General features: G+C 46.6%; 1 long non-coding RNA gene across 1 annotated transcript; it reads left to right on the forward strand.

Annotated features, from left to right (window-relative positions):
• Positions 1 to 595: 595 nt before the first annotated feature.
• LOC147103437 (uncharacterized) lies at positions 596 to 21,105 on the forward strand. The gene is made up of 2 exons (XR_015073001.1): positions 596 to 815; positions 20,845 to 21,105. It is a non-coding gene; the product is annotated as an uncharacterized LOC147103437 (long non-coding RNA).
• The last annotated feature ends 336 nt before the right edge of the window (positions 21,106 to 21,441 follow it).

Raw genomic sequence — 21,441 nt, forward strand, 5'->3', positions numbered from 1 at the left:
CAATGCAATGACTACCAGCAGCGTGGGAGACACACAGTACCCCTGTAAAATGGTGGATCAGAAGAGACTACCGGCAGCGCGGGAGAGTCAGACTCCTGTTACAGGGGTATTGAGGTGTTCCGACTTCCAACAGCGCCAAGAAGCCGAGTAGTGGCAGTTTGGAGAACTACCCCCACTGACTAACTCGGCCACCACGGGAGACTCGGACTCGGCAACATTGCCGGTTATTGAGGTGTTGTTTTCGGAGTGAGCATTTTGCCGGTTAATAGAGAATTCCGGATATTTAGGTGCCGTTTAAACGAGAGTTTCCTGGTAATAAGAACTAAAAAGTTGCAATGCAGCTTGCAAGTCCCAGTCATGCAGTCAAACAGTCCGAAAAATGTCTTCTCCTTGTAATCAATTGGGGCTACACAACAATCCGCAAGCTGTACTCCATAAAGAAAGCAATCTAAGCACTTTGCAACTTTGATGTTTCAGTACATTGTGTATACAAGCTTAAAACAAAGAGCTGGGAAATGACCAAATAAATAGAATGCCCTGATTGACGCGCATTCAACTAAATTGCTCCTTGTGCTCATTAGAATCACAAAGCAGTATCATTTCTAAAAAGTGGAGAACAATCAATGAGGCTGTTCTGATAGCTCCAGCAGTGATCTACCCTACCCAGTGTGAGGCCACAGCATGCTGGTGGCATCATTATGGCACAATGCAAATGACATGCCTCAAGTCTCCATCGGATTCAGCAGGAAACGGAGTCCTTCCACAGAACTGCGTCGATATATGGCGGTGTTTTGAACAGGAACTCCTCCATAAAGGTCAGTGTTACAAAAATATAACCAAAGTCGTCAATTGTCGTCAGTTGCTAGCGTGTACAAGCTGCACTCAGGAACAAATCAGCTTGGAAGTCACGGTATCCAAAATCTGGTTGGATAACTATGTCGGCCAGCTCCAGGATCGTCACTGCCCTTCGTTTCAGGCACAAAAGCAAAATGTAGTTTGAAGTGGCGCAGTGCTTGCGTATCCCGGGCCGCAGTTAGTTCGATGCGTCCCCTGGGATCACATGGGCCATGGAGAGCCAATGGTAGCGTACTCACCCGTGGAGACCCGAATTTCTGGGCCAATTTAGGACAGATGACCAAAAGCTTGGTCAAAGTGGTAGCTTTTAAGAAGCGTCTTAAAGGAGGAGAGAGAGGTAGCGAGGCGGAGAGGTTTAGGGAGGGAATTCCATAGCTTAGGGCCTCGGCAGCTGAAGGCACGGCCGCCAATGGTGGAGTGATCAAAATTGGGGATGCGCAAGAGGCCGGAATTGGAGGAGTGTAGAGATCTCGGAGGGTCGTAGGGCTGGAGGAGGTTACAGAGATAAGGAGAGCGGTGAGACCATGGAGGGATTTGAAAACAAGAACCAACTAAATTTGAAGCAATAATTGTCACCCCGTGACCAGTATTCTAGCATCCTCTCCCCTCTCCCCTTGCAATCACAAACTGGTTCTCACGTTTACGCCTGTTTTATTTTATGTTAAGAAAAGTTCTCAAGAAACTGACTACTATTCAGTCAAAATGAGTTCAGCATTTTGTCTTTCTGTATGAATTGGCTTTCCTTCTCAAATTCGAGCCGCATTATGGGAACAGCCAATGGGAATGACATCTTCCCAACTTTGTTAGCTGCAATAGGCGTCGTAGCGGGATTTACCAGGATTCCGGACAAGCATGACATGGCTCATTGCAGATTTTCAGCAAAAAGACAACAAATGTAGAGGCGGCGGGGGCGGGGGGAGGGGAACAGATGTTCATTGTATAAGCAGAGAAAATGATCAGTGCTAAAAAAAATTTGGCCTTCAAAAAACTCAAGTGTTTCAACAGCAAACTTGCTTTAAAAAGCACCCGCAAACAGCCTTGAGTACATCTTGTAGGAGCAGGGTATGTGCTAGGGGACAAATTCTCACCCCAAATTCTGAAATTCCACATGGATTTTATTTGCCTAAATATACCATTTAAGTGAAGCTCATGCGTAGCTGTAGCACAGCCTCCTTCTGTCTCTCAAAAAACCCAGGTTAGAAAATTAGACACCCTGCCATGTGGGCAAGGTCCGGGACCCAATTTTCTGATTTGTGCCCATCGCCATTGTGGCTCTGCTACACCAGCAGAACCTTGGCAAATTGGGACTCGTAAGTCATTGACTAGCCATCAAAAACGTTAATAGACAACATACAAAAATAAATTGGTGAATTTTTTTTTACAGGAACGGTTACAACTATTTATTAATGGTAGAACGGTACATAACTTAGTTCAGGTTGTCAGACTGCATAAGTAGGATCCAAATGTCATAGTGCAGCCATTTTAGCTCACTCTCGTTGGCCCATTTATTGTGACCAAACGGCCGTGACAGGGTTAAGCTTTGTAACAATGCAATAACTGTCAGTACAGAGGCGCTAGAATAATGGCTGAGCAGCGAATATGTCTCCAGTTCTTTTCCTTTTCTCTTGACTGAGTTTTCATAACAGTTCCTAGATACAACACAAATAAGATTACACGTAAAAACCCCAATGAATAAGTAATGTTGGTGGATTTTGTGTTGCATCTTACTGACACTGGGAGAATCCAGGGCAGTGTACATTTGAAAGTCATTTGAGTTCAATAACAGATCCACTGTTTACTTATTAGTGTTGCCATATCAGTTTCCCTTGCCACAATTTGCAGGAAGTCAAGTGGAACTCGTTTCCATTAAGGCCTCACAGTGCCAGCCAGGAGAATGCTGAGCTCCACGGTATAATGCAATGCTTTTGTAGCTTAATATTGTACGATGAATGCCCAGAAGTGGGTATCTGGTCAAACATCAGCCAGTGTAATTATTTCCAGCACTCTTGCTGCTTAAAAAGGGAACATGTTTCCTACTTAGGTAGCCTAAACTACAGCTTTATTTTTGTACGATAGCAAAATACTGCAGATGCTGGAAATCCGAAATAACAACAGAAAATGCTGGAAAAACTCAGCAGGCCAGGCAACATCCGTGGAGAGAAAATAGAGTCAACGTTTCGGGTCAAACCTTTTGTCAAGACTGGAAAAGCCCAGGAAATGAAATAGATTAAAAGGCCAGGCTGGGAGAGAACAAAAGAGAAGTGAAGAGACATTAAGAGGTATTCAAAACGAGACGAGATGGTGATAGGACAAGTGGAGACAAAAGCCTGTGCTTTTCCAGTCTTGACGAAGGGTTTGACCCGAAACGTTGCCTCTATTTTCTCTTCACGGATGTTGCCTGGCCTGCTGAGTTTTTCCAGCTTTATTTTTGTGTTGTTTCTCAATATTCTCTCTGATAACTGCTCATCTCAAAGGAGCCGAATGAGGTCGAGATCAGAAATCTTGTCCGAACTATTTCAGTAATAGCAGGCTCCAGAATTGTTTCCAGTCACTCAAGGGTTTCATTGTGTTGCACGGGCAGGATGCTCAGTGCTTTCTGAAATGCCGCATCACTATCAGGAACAAGTGAGGATACACTGGAATAAGGCAGGAGATGATGGAAAAGGATATGGGTGTAGTACTGTATTTTCTGAGGCTGGCCAAGATCTGCTAGGAGGTGCTATAATTAGATTTTAAACCACTTACTTTTCCCCCTTAAAAATAGCAAATCAGTTCAAGCTGAAGGAGGTGGATTCGTGGATTTCTATAGCAGAGTTGATTCTCCGACAGATTCGACTATAGATTTCCAAATATTATTTATTATTTACTCAGTGCTCCTCCCGACCCCACTGTCGGCTTCTACTCTGACCCCGCTCCCCAACCCCCACCCCACCGCCGGATCCTGGCCTTGACCTCCGCCCCGGATCCTGGCCTCTGCCCTCCCCGACCTCGGCTTCTGCCAGATATAAGAATATAAGAACATAAGAAATAGGAGCAGGAGTCGGCCCCTCGAGCCTGCTCCGCCATTCAATATGATCATGGCTGATCTTGGGCACAAAGCCACTTCCCTGCCCGCTCCCCATAACCCTTCACACCCTTACCTTGCAAACATCTGTCTATCAACCCTTGTCGATCACCGCTGCCCACCCCTTCCCAGGCACCACTACCCTCTCGGCCTGGTTGCCCCCTTTTCCTGGTTGCCACCCTTGCCCGGTCCACCTTTAACGACTTACCCTTGGGCTGCTCCTGACGTCACCTTGGGATGGTGTCAGCAGTTCTCCCTGCCTTGATGATAATGCGGCCCGAGGCCCAACATCACGTGTGCCTCAGGCCTACCCATTCAGGCTCGGGGTTCGATCCCTGCGCGGTCGGATCTCTGGGCCTACGTGAAGACGCTTCAGGCTCAGCTACGACACTCCCCGCAGAAGGAATGTCTTGCTGGTCCTCATCGTCAAGCTGGCACGTGAGCCAGGTACAGGAAGCTGACCCACACCCATGCAATTGTAGTCGGGCAATGAGTTGACACCTTCAGGCGGGAAAGGCCGAGGAGAAAGTGACCAGACAAGAATCAGTGAGAAAAAAAAACTGGATCAGGAGGAGGTGTGAACAAAAATTAAATATGAATTATACTTCATATAATGCCCCAGAACTTCGGATCTCCACGGGTGAGTACGCACGGGGTACTCACGCGTAGGCCCAATGGAAGTGCCGGTTTCCTGCATGCACTGCGCATGCGCGGGAAACCGTCACTTCCGTTCCCCTGAAAGAAGGGGTTCAGAGGTCGAACGCGTGCGCGGGGGAGTCTGCGCGTGCGCATTGAACTTATGTTTTTTTTGCAGGTTTTCCCGGGAAGGTAAGTCTCCAGAAGTTAGACATTTAAAAAGCAGTCGCAAGGCCTGCTTTTTACAAGGTAAGTGGTGAATTAATTAAAATTAAAACATTTTTTCCACAGGTTTATTATTTTTAAATACTTTAAAGAAAGGTAAGATTATTTTTAGCCCCGTTAGAAAATGTAATTATTTTTTTCAAAAATTGAAATTATTGTTTAAAATAGTTATTTCATGTAATTTATAGTTTATTTTAAAAATGTGATTTAAAAAAAAAAAATTATTTGAAGATTTAGTGATGTTTTGGGGCCCGTAGTATTTCTAAGTTTGACAGCACTTCCTGTCAAACTTATGAATGGGCATTTCCCTGCTCCGATTGGCTCCCCATGGCCCACGTGATCCCAGGGGACGCATCGAACTAACTGCGCCCCTGGGATATGCAAGCACTGCGGAATTCCACGCGGGCCCACAGCACAACGGCCGGCGCGCCAGGTAAGTGCAGGTCGGGGGCTTACACCCACGGGAAGCCCCCGACCCGAATTTCTGGGCCACGATCTTACAGAAGAATTATGCAGTTTTTGTAACTGGCCAAAATATATTTTTTTTAAATTATTGCCATCTGCATGACATGCTAATTGACACGTCGATCCCTGGACTGTCCCCACAGACCTTCAATCTTGCCAGGGTTCTTCTGCAAGAAGATGCAGCTTTCTGGAAAGAAAATGTAAAAAAAATTGCAGCCCAAAATTGGAATTATTTCATCTCTTTTATGTTTGAAAGAATAGAATTCTGGCATAAACCACAGCTAAAACAGAATAAAGAGATGAATCTATTCTCATCGCAGCCCACGAAGAACAGGCAATGAATGAGCCTCACACAACAATAACATTGAAAGCTCAGCATAATCATTGAACACAAAGCTTTTCTGCCCTCAATGTGATTCTTTTACTGCAGCACTTTACTGCCATATGTGTGATTGTTCCTTTAACAAATAGAAATCCATATCGCATCTCTTACTTTTTAATCTTTCTTGCTGTTATCAGAGAATCACAGAATAGTGCAGCACAGAAGGAGGCCATTCGGCCCATCGAGTCTGCGCCGGCTCTTTCGAAGAGCAATCCAGTCAGCCCCACTCCCCCCGCTCTTTCCCCAGATCCCTGCAATGTTTTTTCCCCTGCAAGTATTTAGTTCAGCAAAAAAAAGTTCCACAACATCACAAGCAATGATTTGAAAGTCCCTATTAAGAGTCCAGATGTTCCAGACAGTACAGCCTTTGTGCTTTCTGTATCACGATCTAATATCTGGTCCTGGACTTTTCTTGGCATTTCTAAACTAATTATACTTTGGTTGGAACTTCCTAAAGGAGTTTCATCTTGCTGATGCCAGTATGAAACACTGTACAAGCAGGTTAGTACACTGATGACTCACATCCTGTTTGCAGTGCATCGCGCAGTATAAACAAGACACTCTACAATGCTGAACAAAACAAAATGTGGTTCTTATTGCAGATGTTGCTGTGATAATAATGCTCAGCGGTTTATCTCTGGGGGGTGGGGGAGGGGGGGGTGAAGCATTATGAGTCAGAACTTTTAAGTCTACAAGTTGCAGGACTCCACCGTGTATCTTCAATACTCATTTTCCAGAAATTTATCAGCTCAACGAGTTTCGTTTTGAAGGCAAGATTTAAAATAATAAAAGATGGGGCTCCACGGATGGTGAAGTAGGTAAATGTGGCATGCAGTGTACAGCTGAGCGACAGACACCAGGGAGATCCCAGCAATACTCCTCGGTGGATTGAGCTAAGCCACTCTCCAGGGTCTCAGCCAATTGACAATTAAACTGGAAAAGGGGCAACTTTAAAAAGAAAACGAAAGACTTGCATTTCTATAGCGCCTTTCACGACCACCGGACGCCCAAAGCTCTTTACAGCCAATGACGTACTTTCTGGAGTGTAGTCACTGTTGTAATGTAGGAAACTTGGCAGCCAATTGGCGCACAGCAAGCTCCCACAAACAGCAATGTGATAATGAGCAGATAATCTGTTTTTTAGTGATGTTGATTCAGGGATAAATATTGGCCCCAGGACACTAGGAATAACTCCCCCTGCTCTTCTTCGATAGTGGCCATAGGATTTTTTATGTCCACCTGAGAGAGCAGGGGCCTAGGTTTAACGTCTCATCCGAAAGACGGCTCCTCCGACAGTGCAGCGCTCCCTCAGTACTGCCCCTCCGACAGTGCAGCGCTCCCTCAGTACTGCCCCTCCAACAGTGCAGCGCTCCCTCAGTACTGCCCCTCTGAACTGCCCCTCCGACAGTGCAGTGCTCCCTCAGTACTGACCCTCCGACAGTGCGGCACTCCCTCAGTACCGCCCCTCCGACAGTGCGGCACTCCCTCAGTATCGCCCCTCCGACAGTACAGCACTCCCTCAGTACCGCCCCTCCGACAGTGCGGCACTCCCTCAGTACCGCCCCTCCGACAGTACAGCACTCCCTCAGTACTGCCCCTCCGACAGTGCGGCACTCCCTCAGTACCGCCCCTCCGACAGTACAGCACTCCCTCAGTACTGCCCCTCCGACAGTGTGGCACTCCCTCAGTACCGCCCCTCCGACAGTACAGCACTCGCTCAGTACTGCCCCTCCGACAGTGCAGCACTCCCTCAGTACTGCCCATCCGACAGTGCGGCGCTCCCTCAGTACAGCCCCTCCGACAGTGCGGCGCTCCCTCAGTACAGCCCCTCCGACAGTGCGGCGCTCCCTCAGCGCTGCACTGAGTATCAGCCTAGATTTTTGTGCTCAAGACTTTTGAGTGGGACTTGTGTTGAGTCTGTGCTTTCAAATGTAGTTATGCTGAATAACTGGACACAGACTACAGAATACTTAAACAGGTCTTTAGTAACTGAGGGTCAGGGCTGAACTGAAATACACTTTGCTCCACAGGGTTTATATACCGGTGTGGTCACCACCGGTACTACAATATACAGGAGCCATCAGAAAGTAGTCCATCACCTTAAGGTATCCTCTTAAGGTGGTACAGGTTACATACACTACAATTCCTCCCCTTTTAGCTTAACAGTGTACACCCCAATTTAAACATAACATGGATAACATATATACAACTTTCACACAAAACTGTTCAAAGATTCAGTCTCTGAGGAGGCCTCCTGATCCGGGCCGGATAACGTCTTTCAGGGGTCTCTGGTTCTCGTTGCTGGGGTGACTCATCCATTTGATCTCCTATGGATTGAACATCATCATGTACATTCGAGTTTGAGGTAGATGCTACAGGCTCAATAATTTCTTCAACTGGTGTCTCTGCCGTAGACATGGGGTCGACCCTTGTTCTTGATTCCACAAGTTGGTCAGCATGACGTCGTATTACGTTCTCACCAACGTCTACCGTGTACATCAAGGGTCCTTGTCGGGCACGAATTGTTCCGGATTGCCATTTATCATTCCTATAGTCCCTGGCCAACACTGGTTGTCCTATTTCGAAACTCCGAGTGGCCTTGTTATTTACGTGCTGGAATTGCTTGTTTTCGACTTCCCTACGCACATTGGGTTTTAACAAATCCAACCGGGACCGCAACCTCCTGTTATAGAACATTATGGCAGGGCTTTGATTTGTCACTGCATGCGTGGCATTTCGATATGCCATCAGGAAATTGTCCACCTTGTGCTGTAGTGGAATATGGTCTTCGCTCATGGCCTTTATCACCTTTTTGAACAAATCTCTCGGCCAACCCATTGGTAGCCGGATGATATGGGGCAGATGTATAGTGTTTCACCCCATTCTTTTTCATGAATTTCTGGAATTCTTCTGACACGAACTGTGGTCCGTTGTCTGAACATATTTGTTCCGGCAACCCATTCCTTGCAAATATGGTTCTTAGAACTGCAATCGTCTTTTCAGAGGTAGTGGTCGACATCTTAATCACTTCTGGCCATTTAGAATGTGCGTCTACCGCTATCAAAAACATGGAATCCATGAATGGACCTGCAAAGTCGATATGCACACGTTGCCATGGGGTTGAAGGCCATTCCCACAGATGCAGCGGTGCAATTGGAGGTGTGTTTTGAACTTTTTGGCACCCTGAGCAGCTTTTAGTCAGATCCTCTATTTGTTTGTCGATACCTGGCCACCACACATAAGCCCTAGCAAGGCTTTTCATCTTGACTCCCCCCAGATGACCTTCATGCAGTTCCTTCAGAACTCTCTCCCTTAATTTAGGAGGAATAATCACCCTTGTTCCATACATCAATGTTCCTTGACAGACGGACAGCTGTTCTCGTCTGGCTGAGAATGCAGGTAACAGTGGTTCGCCATATGCTGGCCATCCCTTCACTGTCAAATCGTAGACCCGAGACACTGTCGGGTCATTTCGGGTCTCTCTCTCAATACTCGCATTGGTGACTGGTAAGCATTCGATGATGGTCGAGTGAAATATCTCGACAGGGTCAACTGCCGGTGCCTCTTCCGCTGTAGGTAGTGGCAGGCGCGACAGCCCATCAGCATTACCATGTTGCTTTGTACCTTTGAATTCGATATCATATTGATGTGCCCCTCGGAAAAGGGACCATCTCTGAAGCCTCTGCGCCGTCATAACCGGAACACCCTTCTTAGGGTTAAAAATGGAAACCAACGGCTGGTGATCTGTCAGCAGCGTAAACTTTTGGCCTTGCAGGTAATGGTTAAATTTCTTAACTCCCCACACGAGGCTGAGAGCCTCCCTATCTATCTGAGCATAGTTGCGCTCTGCGGAGGTCAATGATCTGGATGCGAACGCGACTGGCCTTTCCAAGCCATTTGGCAACTTATGTGAGAGCACTGCCCCGATACCATATGGAGAAGCATCACAAGCTAAGCGAATAGGCAGTGTTGGGTTAAAGTGAGCCAACACTTCCTTAGAGGTGATCAGTGCCTTGCTCTTTTGAAAAGCCCGCTTACAGTCCTCGCTCCACTTCCATGGTACTCCCATTTGCAAAAGAGCGTTCAGCGGGTGTAACATCATGGATAAATTTGGAAGAAACTTGTGGTAATAGTTAATCAACCCAAGGAACGGCCTCAACTGGGATACATTTTCCGGAGCGGGAGCTTTCACAACAGCTTCGATCTTGTCAGGTGACTTATGAAGCCCCTCCTGGTCAATGACGTGGCCGCAGTACGAGATTCGCTTCTGAAAGAACTCACATTTCTGGCGATTAACTCTGAGTCCATATTCTTTCAATCTGGTGAGCACCTGCTCCAAATTCGCGAGGTGTTCCTTATCATCATCTCCTGTAATCAGAATGTCGTCCAGGTAGCATTGAGTGCCTGGAATTCCCTGCAATACCTGCTCCATGGCCCTTTGCCAAATCGCTGGAGCCGATGCCACTCCAAAAACCAGTCTATTATACCGATATAAGCCCTTATGTGTGTTGATCGTGAGATACTGGCGTGACGCTTCTTCAACTTCCATCTGTAGTTACGCCTGCGCCAGGTCTATCTTGGTGAAGTGTTTCCCGCCAGACAGCGAAGCGAAGATATCCTCAATCCGCGGAAGCGGATATTGCACCGTGTGAAGAACCGGATTAACAGTGATCTTGAAATCGCCACAGATGCGAACCTTCCCAGGTTCCCCCGGCTTGTTGCTCAACGAACGCTTCATGACGGGAACAATGGGTGTGGCCCATTCGCTCCAGTCCACCTTTGACAGTACTCCTGAACATTCTAGCCCTTCCAGCTCTGCTTCCACAGCAGGTCGTATCGCATAAGGTACCGGTCTGGCTTTGAAAAATTTTGGGTTTGCATGTTCTTCAACCTTGATGTTTGCCGTAATTCCTTTCAGTGTTCCCAGTCCCTGTTGGAACACCTCCTTAGCATCGTCCAATATTTTGGACAGTCGTTTAGGTTTGACGTCGTCCTCTTTACAGGAATCTACAGTTAGTGCTTGTAAGGAATGCCAGTCCACATTTATTCTCCAGATCCATTCCCGTCCCAGTAGTGGCGGACCTCCCTCAGGTAACACATACAAGTCCATTTCCTGACTTTCTTTACCATTGTAGACCACCTTTACCTTTATCTTTCCGATGGGGTATACTCTTTGCCCCGTGTATGTTTTCAATACAATCTCCGTATCCCTCAGGGGAATGTGTGAGAATAACCTTTTGTAATCTTGCTTATTCATGACCGTCAATGCCGATCCAGTGTCCAATTCCATCTTCACTTGGACTCCTGCTATCCGAAGCATGACCCAGATAGTTTGGTGGTCTGCTGTGTTACCCACATTATGTATTTTTAGACAACCCAGTTCCTTACTGCTGGAGTCTGAATCCGTCTTCTGTTCATCCGAACTGTTCTCTGTCACCTTGTGTACTTTTTTGTACTTCTCCTGCGACGACTTTTTGCTGCTGGTCTTCTTTCCTGACCGGCATACTCTCGCTATGTGACCAAGTTTGCCACATTGCCTGCATTCTTTATCTTTGAACCAGCACTGGTTCTGGTCATGCGTTGTCCTTCCGCAACGATAGCACTTTACTGCGCCCAATGCCATTTCATTGGTGCTGAATTCCAATGGCCTTTGCTGCATTTCTGCAGTGCCTCGTGCTGCTGCCTCGTGCGATGCTGCAATGCTGAAAGCTTTGTCCAGCGTAAGATCCTTTTCCTCTAGCAGTCGCTTCTGGGTTCCTTCCCTTAGTAGCCCACACACAAACTTATCTCTCAGAGCGTCTGCTAGTCCTGTACCGAACTGATAGTATTTTGATAACTTGCGCAGTTCGATTAAGAATTCAGCGTTGCTTTCCTCTTTAAGTTGAATTCTTTTGTAAAATTTAAATCGTTCCGCTATCAGCAGCGGTGTGGGGTTTAAATGCTCTTGCAGGATAGTAACAATATCCGCGAAACTCTTTCCTACCGGTTTATCTGGTGTTACAAGGTGCCTTAATAACCCGTACGTCTTCGCACCCATCGAGTTTAATAGGGTTAGTGCTTTCTTATCCACCGGTACCTCATTCGCTGTACAGTAAACTTCAACGCGTTCCACATAAGTGGCCCAATTTTCCACATCGCTATCAAAAGCAGTGATGTTACCTGTTTTTGGCATCCTTGTTGAGTTTCCTTTATTTTATTTTATTTTTCAAAATGGCGGCTTCCTGCGCTTGTCTTCTTCCCCCGCCGACTAAAAATGGCGATTACCGCGCTGTTGCCGTTCTCGCCTCCCAGCGGTCCTTTATTTCCCCCGACGCTGCTGCTCTTATTCCCCGCCGCTCCCGCGGTCCTCGTGGACATCAATGCTTTTCTGGCTGCTGCGCGTCTCTGCCCCGATTGCAGTCCGGCCCCTGACACCGGCTGCGGTCGTGTTCTCCGCCCTTTTCTTCGTTTTCCCTCCCCTTCTCCCACTGACAACTCGGCCGACTTCCCCTCCGTGCCGCTCGATCGGGCTTACCCGCCGCTGTCGTAGAAGGGATGATCACTGCCTGTTGCTGATGGTGGACTTCGTGGCCAGCAAACCAACCCGGGTTCCCGATGGCCTCCCGTGCGATGCAGTGCTCAGCAGGATGTTGAGGGCGGATGCCCCTTTTCGACGCCCGTTCTGAGGACGAAGCTTCCTTGGATGCAAAACTGCCGCTAGGTACGATCATAGAAAACATAGAAATATAGAGATAGGAACAGGAGTAGGCCATTCGGCCCTTTGAGCCTGCTCCGCCATTCAATGAGATCATGGCTGATCTTCGTCTGAGATCATAGCTGATCTTATCAGTTCAGTACCCCGTCCCCGCCTTTTCTCCGTAACCCTTAATCCCCTTAGCCTTCAGAAATATATCCAATTCTCTCTTGAAAATATTTATTGAATTAGCCTTCACAGCCCTCTGTGGCAGGGAATTCCACAGGCTCACCACTCTTTGAGTGAAGAAATTCTTCCTCATCTCTGTTTTAAATGATTTGCCCGCTATTTTTAGACTGTGGCCCCTGGTTCTGTGCTCCCCGGCCATTGGAAACATTCTCTCTGAATTCAGCCTGTCCAGGCCTGCCATAATTTTATATGTTTCGATGAGATCCCCTCTCAATCTTCTAAACTCCAGTGAGTACAAGCCCAAACTATTTAATCTCTCTTCGTAGGTCATTCCCGCCATTCCAGGTATCAGCCTGGTGAATCGCCGTTGCACTCTTTCCATGGCAAGAACATCCTTCCGCAGATGGGGCGACCAAAACTGTACACAATACTCCAGATGCGGTCTCACCAGCACCTTGTACAGCTGTAGTAAGGTATCCCTATTCCTATACTCGAACCCCCTTGATATGAAGGCCAACATACCATTTGCCCTCTTAATCGCCTGTTGCACCTGCATGCTCTCCTTCAGTGACTGGTGCACAAGAACACCCAGGTCCCTCTGCACTTCCCCATCTCCCAATCTATTGCCATTTAGATAATAATCTACCCTCCTGTTTTTACCCCCAAAGTGGATAACCTCGCATTTATCCACATTATAGTGCATCTGCCACGTATCCGCCCATTCCCCCAACCTGTCCAAATCGCACTGTAGCCTCCTGACATCCTCATCAGAGCCCACCCCTCCTCCTAGTTTAGTGTCGTCAGCGAATTTGGAAATATTGCATCCAATTCCCTGATCCAGATCATTTATATATATTGTGAACAGCTGGGGTCCGAGGACAGATCCTTGTGGCACCCCGCTGGTCACTGCCTGCCACTCCGAAAACGAGCCGTTTATTCCAACTCTCTGTTTTCTATCCGCCAGCCAGTTCTCTATCCACGTTAATACTTTGCCCCCAATTCCATGAGCCTTAATTTTGCATGATAATCTTTTGTGTGGAACCTTATCGAAGGCTTTCTGGAAGTCAAGGTACACCACATCCACTGGCTCTCCCCCATCTATTTTACCAGTTACTTCCTCAAAAAATTCCAGCAGATTAGTCAAACACGATTTACCCTTTGTAAATCCATGTTGACTCTGTCCGATCCTTTCCCCATTTGTCAAGTGCTCTGCTATTTTATCCTTAATAATGGACTCTAGCATTTTGCCCACAACCGATGTAAGGCTTACTGGTCTATAATTCCCTGCTTTCTCTCTACCCCCCTTTTTAAATATTGGGGTAACATTAGCTACCCTCCAATCCACGGGTACTGTTCCCGAGTCAATGGAGTTCCGGAAGATGATCCTTAGAGCATCTGCTATCTCCAGGGCCACCTCCTTAAGTACCCTAGGATGTAGTTTATCAGGCCCCGGGGATTTGTCGGCCTTCAGTCCCCTCAACTTACCCAACACCATATCCCTAGAGATACTAATTTCTGTCAGCTCCTCCCTCTCATTAGTCCCTATGTTTGCCGATATTCCTGGGAGGTTATTTGTGTCCTCCTTTGTGAATACAGAACCAAAGTATGAGTTTAATTGGTCTGCCATTTCCTTATTCTCCATTATATATTCTCCCGAATCGGACTGCAAGGGACCGACTTGGGATTTTACCAGTCTTTTCCTCCTGATATACCGATAAAAGCTTTTGCAGTCTGTCTTTATGTTTGCTGCAAGTTTACTTTCGTATTCTATTTTCCCCTTCCTGATTAATCCCTTTGTCCTCTTTTGCTGTATCCTGTACTGCCCCCAATCTTGCGGTCTGGTGCTTTTTTTTGCCAGTTGATATGCCCTTTTTTTTGATTTTATGCTGTCCCTAATTTCCCTCGTTATCCACGGTTGAGTCACCTTTTTAGGTTTATTTTTATGCCAAACCGGTATAAACATGTTCTGGAATTCTTCCATTCTATCTTTGAATGCTTGCCATTGTCTATCCACTGTCAATCCCCCCAGAAACACCACCCAATCAATCTTACCCAATTCCCGTCTCATACCCTCGTAATTCCCTTTATTTAAGTTCTGGACCTTAGTCTCTGATTCAATTTCCTCACTCTCCATCTCGACTGAGAGCTCGATCATATTATGATCGCTCTGACCCAAGGGGCCTCGTACAAGAAGATTGCTGATAAGTCCCTTCTCATTGCACAATACTCAGTCTAAAATGGCCTGATCTCGAGTCGGCTCCTTGACATATTGGTCCAGATAACCGTCCCGAAAACATTCCAGGAATTCCTCCTCCTCAGAATTTTTACTAATTTGGGTAGTCCAATCAATATGTAAATTAAAGTCACCCATGATGACAGCTGTGCTCTTATCGCACGCTTCTCTAATTTCCCTTTTTATGCCTTCCCTCACCTCCATATTACTATTTGGAGGCCTATATATCACACCCACTAACGTTTTCCTCCCCTTGCTATTTCTCATTTCTACCCATACAGATTCCGTTTCATCCGAGTTAATATCCTTCCTTTCCATTGCATTAATCCCCTCCTTTACCAGCAATGCTACCCCACCTCCCCTACCTTTTTGCCGATCCTTCCTAAATATTGTATATCCCTGGATGTTAAGTTCCCAGCCTTGCCCACCCTGCAGCCACGTTTCTGTAATCCCAATCAAATCATACTTGTTTACCTCTATTTCCACAACTAATTCATCCACCTTGTTCCTAATGCTTCTAGCATTAAGATACAAAGCCTTCAGGCTTGCTTTTTTCACACTCTCATTATGAATTAGTTTGGCCCTTTGTGTTTCTCTCCTTTGCTTATTGCTTCTCACCTTTCTACCATCTATTTCTGACTTCATATGACTTCCCTCTTTTCCACTACCTAGGTTCCCATCCCCCTGCCAAATTAGTTTAAATCCTCCCGAACCGCCCTAGAAAATATTACCCCGAGGACATCGGCTCCCTCACAGTTCAGGTGTAGACCGTCCCCTTGGTACAGGTCACTCCTCCCCAAGAACTGGTTCCAATGCCTCAAGAATTTAAATCCCTCTCCCTTGCACCACTGCTCAAGCCACGTATTTAGCTTATCTATCTTACTCTCTCTAAACTTATTAGCTCGTGGCACTGGTAGCAATCCAGAGATTACTACCTTTGAGGTCCTACTTTTCAATTTAGCTCCTAACTCCCTAAATTCAGCTTGTAGGACCTCCTCCCTCTTTTTACCTACATCGTTGGTACCTACATGTACCACGACAACTGGCTGATCCCCCTCCCCCTTCAGAATGCTCTGCACCCGCTCCGAGACATCCTTGACCCTTGCACCAGGGAGGCAACATACCATCTTGGAGTCTCGGTCTCGGCCACAGAAACTCCTATCTATCCCCCTTACAATTGAATCCCCTATCACTATAGCCCTATCCCTCTTTTTCCCGCCCTTCTGTGCAGCAGAGCCAGTCATGGTGCCCTGAACCTGGCTGCTGGTGCCTTCCCCTGATAAGTCATCTCCCCCAACAGTACCCAAAACGGTAAACCTGTTTTGGAGGGAGATGACCGCAGGTGACTCCTGCACTACCTTCCTGCCTTTACCCTGCCTTTTGGTCACCCATTTACTGTCTGAGCTAGCCTTTACCTGCGGTGTGACCAACTCACTGAATGTGCTATCCACAACATCCTCAGCATCGCGTATGCTCCAGAGTGAGTCCATTCGCAGCTCCAGCGCTGCCATGCGGTCCGCTAGGAGCTGCAGCTGGACACACTTCCTGCACACATAGTTGTCAGGGACAGTGTCCCTGATTTCCCACATGGCACAGGAGGAGCATGACACGGGTCTGAGCTGCCCTTCCATGACTTAACCCTTACAATACCTTTTTATTTACTACGATTTAGCTTAATTATTGAATTCTACTTAGAATAAGTTTGTGAAAGTACTCTAAGCCACTGTTGAGTCTGTGCTTTCAAATGTAGTTATGCTGAATAACTGGACACAGACTACAGAATACTTAAACAGGTCTTTAGTAACTGAGGGTCAGGGCTGAACTGAAATACACTTTGCTCCACAGGGTTTATATACCGGTGTGGTCACCACCGGTACTACAATATACAGGAGCCATCAGAAAGTAGTCCATCACCTTAAGGTACCCTCTTAAGGTGGTACAGGTTACATACACTACAACTTGAACCCACAACCTTCTGACCCAGAGGCAAGGGTGCTACCCACTGAGCCACAGCTGACACTAAAGAAAGAAAGACTTGCATTTCTATAGCACCTTTCACCACCTCAGGACGTCCCAAAGCGCTTCACCGCCAATGAGGAACTTTTGAAGTGTGATCACTGTTGTAATGTACGATTATGATACGTTCAGAAACAAAAAAGAAATCACAAAGTGATTTGATTTAAGGCTGAAATCATTAGATATTAAACCATGGAATCGTGCACCAGCGTCTGTCAACTCCAGGAGAGGGAAGCAGGGGGAAGATTGGGGAAAATTTATATATTTGAAAACAGACTTTGCAGTGGAAAAGGCCACTACAGTTTAAATCCAGACAAGAAAACAAGTTCTTCCAATTTGTATGCAAGAAGTATCAGGATGTTAAGTATTGGTTACCATAGCAGCACAACTTAGAATTGGTTAAATGAGAAACACAAACAGCATTATATTTAGACTTAGGCTTAGTCTGACTGGTTTACTGCCCAGCAGCTGTAGACTGCAAGTAGGAACATTTGGAAATGCAAGTGGCACGAACAACATTTGATAATATTCCAAGTGAGAGCAAAATAACAAAATATTTAAAGTTTCCCCAATTTAATTCAAAGATTTAGTCCAACATAATGATGCATTGTGTTGTAAGTGCCAACCGGTCTTGTTTACATTGCGAATTAGTGTATTTGAACTTGACATTTCACTTGCAATCAATGTTCCCTCTAAAATTTCGTTGTTGTTTGTGGTGGCTTTTTTCAATGCGCGGTATCGTTAAATTGTTTGCGTGGCAGCGTTGAGAGCTTGTGAGCGGCCATCGCGGTTCCTTCAAGATTGCTGCGTGCCCGCCCACAGCTTGTTCCAAAATTTTAATTGTCAGCCGTGTCTCAGTGGGCGGCACCCTCGCCTCTGGATCAGAATAGTCGTGGGTTCAAGTCTCACTCCAGGGACTTGAGCACAAAAATCTAGGCCGACACTCCCAGTGCCTGTCCTGAGGGAGTGCTGCACTGCCAGAGGTGCCGTCTTTTGGATGAGACGTTAAACCGAGGCCCCGTCTGCCCTCTCAGATGGCTGTAACAGATCACATGGTGCTATTTCGAAGAAGAGCAGGGGAGTTCTCCCCGGTGTCCCGGGGCCAACATTTATCCCTCAATCAACATCACTAAAAACAGATTATCTGGTCACTATCACATTGCTGTTTGTGGGAGCTTGCTGTGCGCAAATTGGCTGCCGCGTTTCCTACATTACAACAGTGACTACACTTCAAAAAGTACTTCATTGGCTGTAAAGCTCTTTGGGATGTCCTGAGGTTACTTCAGAGAGCAGATTCAGTTAACCATGCAGTGTGGGACTGGAGTCACGTGTAGGCCGGACTCAATAGGGATTTTTTTAATTTCAAAAATATACTTTCATAGAAAGTTACAGCACGGAAGGAGGCCATTTCGGCCCATCGTGTCCGCACCAGACAACAAAGAGCTATCCAGCCTAATCCCACTTCCCAGCTCTTGGTCCGTAGCCCTGCAGGTTAGAGCATCCCAAGTGCACATCCAGGTACTTTTTAAACGTGGTTAGGGTTCCTGCCTCTACCACCCTTTCAGGCAGTGAGTTCCAGATCCCCACCACCCTCTGGGTGAAGAAATTTCCCCTCAAATCCCCTCTAAACCTTCCACCAATTACTTTAAATCTATGCCCCTGGTTTTTGACCCCTCTGCTAAGGGAAATAGGTCCTTTCTATCCACTTTATCTAGGCCCCTCATTATTTTATACACCTCAATAAGGTCTCCCCTCAGCCTCCTCAGTTCCAAGGAAAACAGACCCAGCCTATCCAGTCTTTCCTCATAGCTAAGATTCTCTACTCCCGGCAACATCCTCGTAAATCTCCTCTGTACCCTCTCTAGTGCAATCACATCTTTCCTGTAATGTGGTGACCAGAACTGCACGCAGTACTCTAGCTGAGGCCTAACTAGTGTTTTATACAGTTGAAGCATAACCCTCCCTGCTCTTGTATTCTATGCCACGGCTAATAAAGGCAAGCATTCCGTATGCCTTCTTAACCACCTTATCTACCTGGCCTGCTACCTTCGGGGATCTGTGGACATGCACTCCAAGGTCCCTTTGTTCCTCTACACTACTCAGTGTCCTATCACTTATGTGTTTTCCCTTGTTAGCCCTCCCCAAATGCATTACCTCACACTTCTCCGGATTGAATTCCATTTGCCACTGTTCTGCCCACCTGACCAATTTATTAATATCTTCCTGCAGTCTACAGCTTCCTTCTTTAGTATCAACCACACAGCCGATTTTAGTATGAGTACGACGTACGAGGAGAGATTGTGTCAATTGGGCTTATACTCACTGGAGTTTAGAAGATTGAGAGGGGATCTCATCGAAACCTATAAAATTCTGTCAGGTCTGGACAGACTAGATGCAGAAAGGATGTTTCTGATGGCCGGGGAGTCCAGAACCAGGGGTCATAGTCTAAGGATAAGGGGTAAGCCATTTAGGACTGAAATGAGGAGGAATTTCTTCACCCAGAGAGTGGTGAACCTGTGGAATTCTCTGCCACAGAGGGCGGTGGAGGCCAGTTCATTAAATATATTCAAGAAAGAGTTGGATATATTTCTTGAGGCTAAAGGGATCAAGGGATATGGGGAGAAGGCAGGGACAGGGTACTGAATTTGGATGATCAGCCATGATCTCATTGAATGGCGGAGCAGGCTCGAAGGGCCGAATGGCCTACTCCTGCTCCTATCTTCTATGTTTCTATGTTTCTATGTATCATCTGCAAATTTCTTAATCATACCCCCTATATTCAAGTCTAGATCACTGATATATACCACAAAAAGCAAGGGACCGAGTACTGAGCCCTGCGGAACCCCACTGGAAACAGCCTTCCAGTCACAAAAACACCCATCAACCATTACCCTCTGCTTCCTGTCTCTGAGCCAGTTTTGAATCCAACTTGACACTTTGCCCTGGATCCCATGGGCTTTTAACTTTGTGACCAGTCTGCCATGTGGAACCTTATCAAAAGCCTTACTAAAGTCCATATATACTACATCCAGCACACTCCATCATAAGGTCAGAAGTGCAGATGTTCGCTGATGACTGCACAGTGTTCAGTTCCATTTTTTACTCCTCAGATAATGAAGCAGTCCATGCCTGCATACAGCAAGACCTAGACAACATTCAGGTTTGGGCTGATATGTGGCAGGTAACATTCATGCCACACAAGTGCCAGGCAATGACTATCTCCAACAAGCAAGAGTCTAACAACTGCCCCTTGACATTCAACGGCATTACCATCACCGAATCCCCCACCATCAACATCTTGGGGGTCACCATTGACCAGAAACTTAACTGGACCAGCCAGATAAATACTGTGGCTACAAGAGCACTTCAGAGGCTGGGTATTCTGCAGCGAGTGTCTCACCTCCTGACTCCCCAAAGCCTTTCCATCATCTATAATGCACAAGTAAGGAATGTGATGGAATACTCACCACTTGCCTGGATGAGTGCAGCTCCAACAACACTCAAGAAGCTCGACACCATCCAGGACAAAGCAGCCCGCTTGATTGGCACCCCATCCAGCACCTTAAACATTCACTCTCTCCACCACCGGCGCACCGTGGCTGCAGTGTGTACCATCTACAAGATGCACTGCAGCAACTCGCCAAGGCTTCTTCGGCAGCACCTCCCAAACCCACAACCTCTTCCACCTAGAAGGACAAGGGCAGCAGGTACATGGAAATACCACCGCTTCCAAGTCACACACCATCTCGACTTGGAAGTATATCAACCGTTCCTTCATCGTCGCTAGGTCAAAATCCTGGAACTCCCTCCCCAACAGCACTGTGGGAGCACCTTCACCACACGGACTGCAGCGGTTCAAGAAGGCGGCTCACCACCACCTTCTCAAGGGGCAATTAGGGATGGGCAATAAATGCTGGCCCTGCCAGCGGCGCCCACATCCCATGAACGAATAAAAAAAATTAACGCTTGAAATTACCGTGTGCTCACTTTGTGCATCAAGTTCCATTTTGTGATTTTTTTCATGAAACTAAAGTTGAAAATTGTGAGGAAAGAAACCTGTTGCTTTTGCGTAATGAGAGGCAAACTGCGTCTGTTTTGTTTCACAGTGTACCACATGCGAGAAAATGTGTGGATTAAAGTCTCTGAAGAAGATGTTGGTGTTCTGTACCACAGGTATGCAGCAGAGGCACAATGAGCTGTAGAAGGCACGTATTCAATCAAATCAAAGTGGATACCAGCAACTGAATATAACCAAATCATTCCATTGTGTCAGGAAAGGGGCGTGAATTATTTACAGTTTGTGATTCCCTAAAGTGCCGTGGTATTTGTGAACTTAAAATGAAAAATAAATACAATTATTCTGTAAACATCACTGAGTATGTAATAACTTTTACTGTCACAAGAATCTTTGTTAATTATTCATTAAATTTGTAAAGGTACATTACAGTACGAATCAAATGTCATAATTCATAGTGCAATGCAGCTTAAATACCGTACATGGCACTCCAGGTTGGCCCATTCCAGTCACAGTGCAAATTACACCTACACTGCATTAAACATTTTCTGCTACGTGCAGCCCCAGGGAAGGTTTCTTACTGGTTCCTGCCCCTTGGTGTACAATGGCGGGAGGGCCTTAAACTGTGGCCTTTCCCCAATGAGCCTTTGTGGTGGCTGCACCAAGCTTCAGTGCATCCCTCAGCACG

Source organism: Somniosus microcephalus, chromosome 20 (genome assembly GCF_052327205.1).
Source record: "Somniosus microcephalus isolate GS21.2 chromosome 20, FLI_Smic_1.0, whole genome shotgun sequence".
In the NCBI taxonomy this organism is placed as follows: domain Eukaryota; kingdom Metazoa; phylum Chordata; class Chondrichthyes; order Squaliformes; family Somniosidae; genus Somniosus; species Somniosus microcephalus.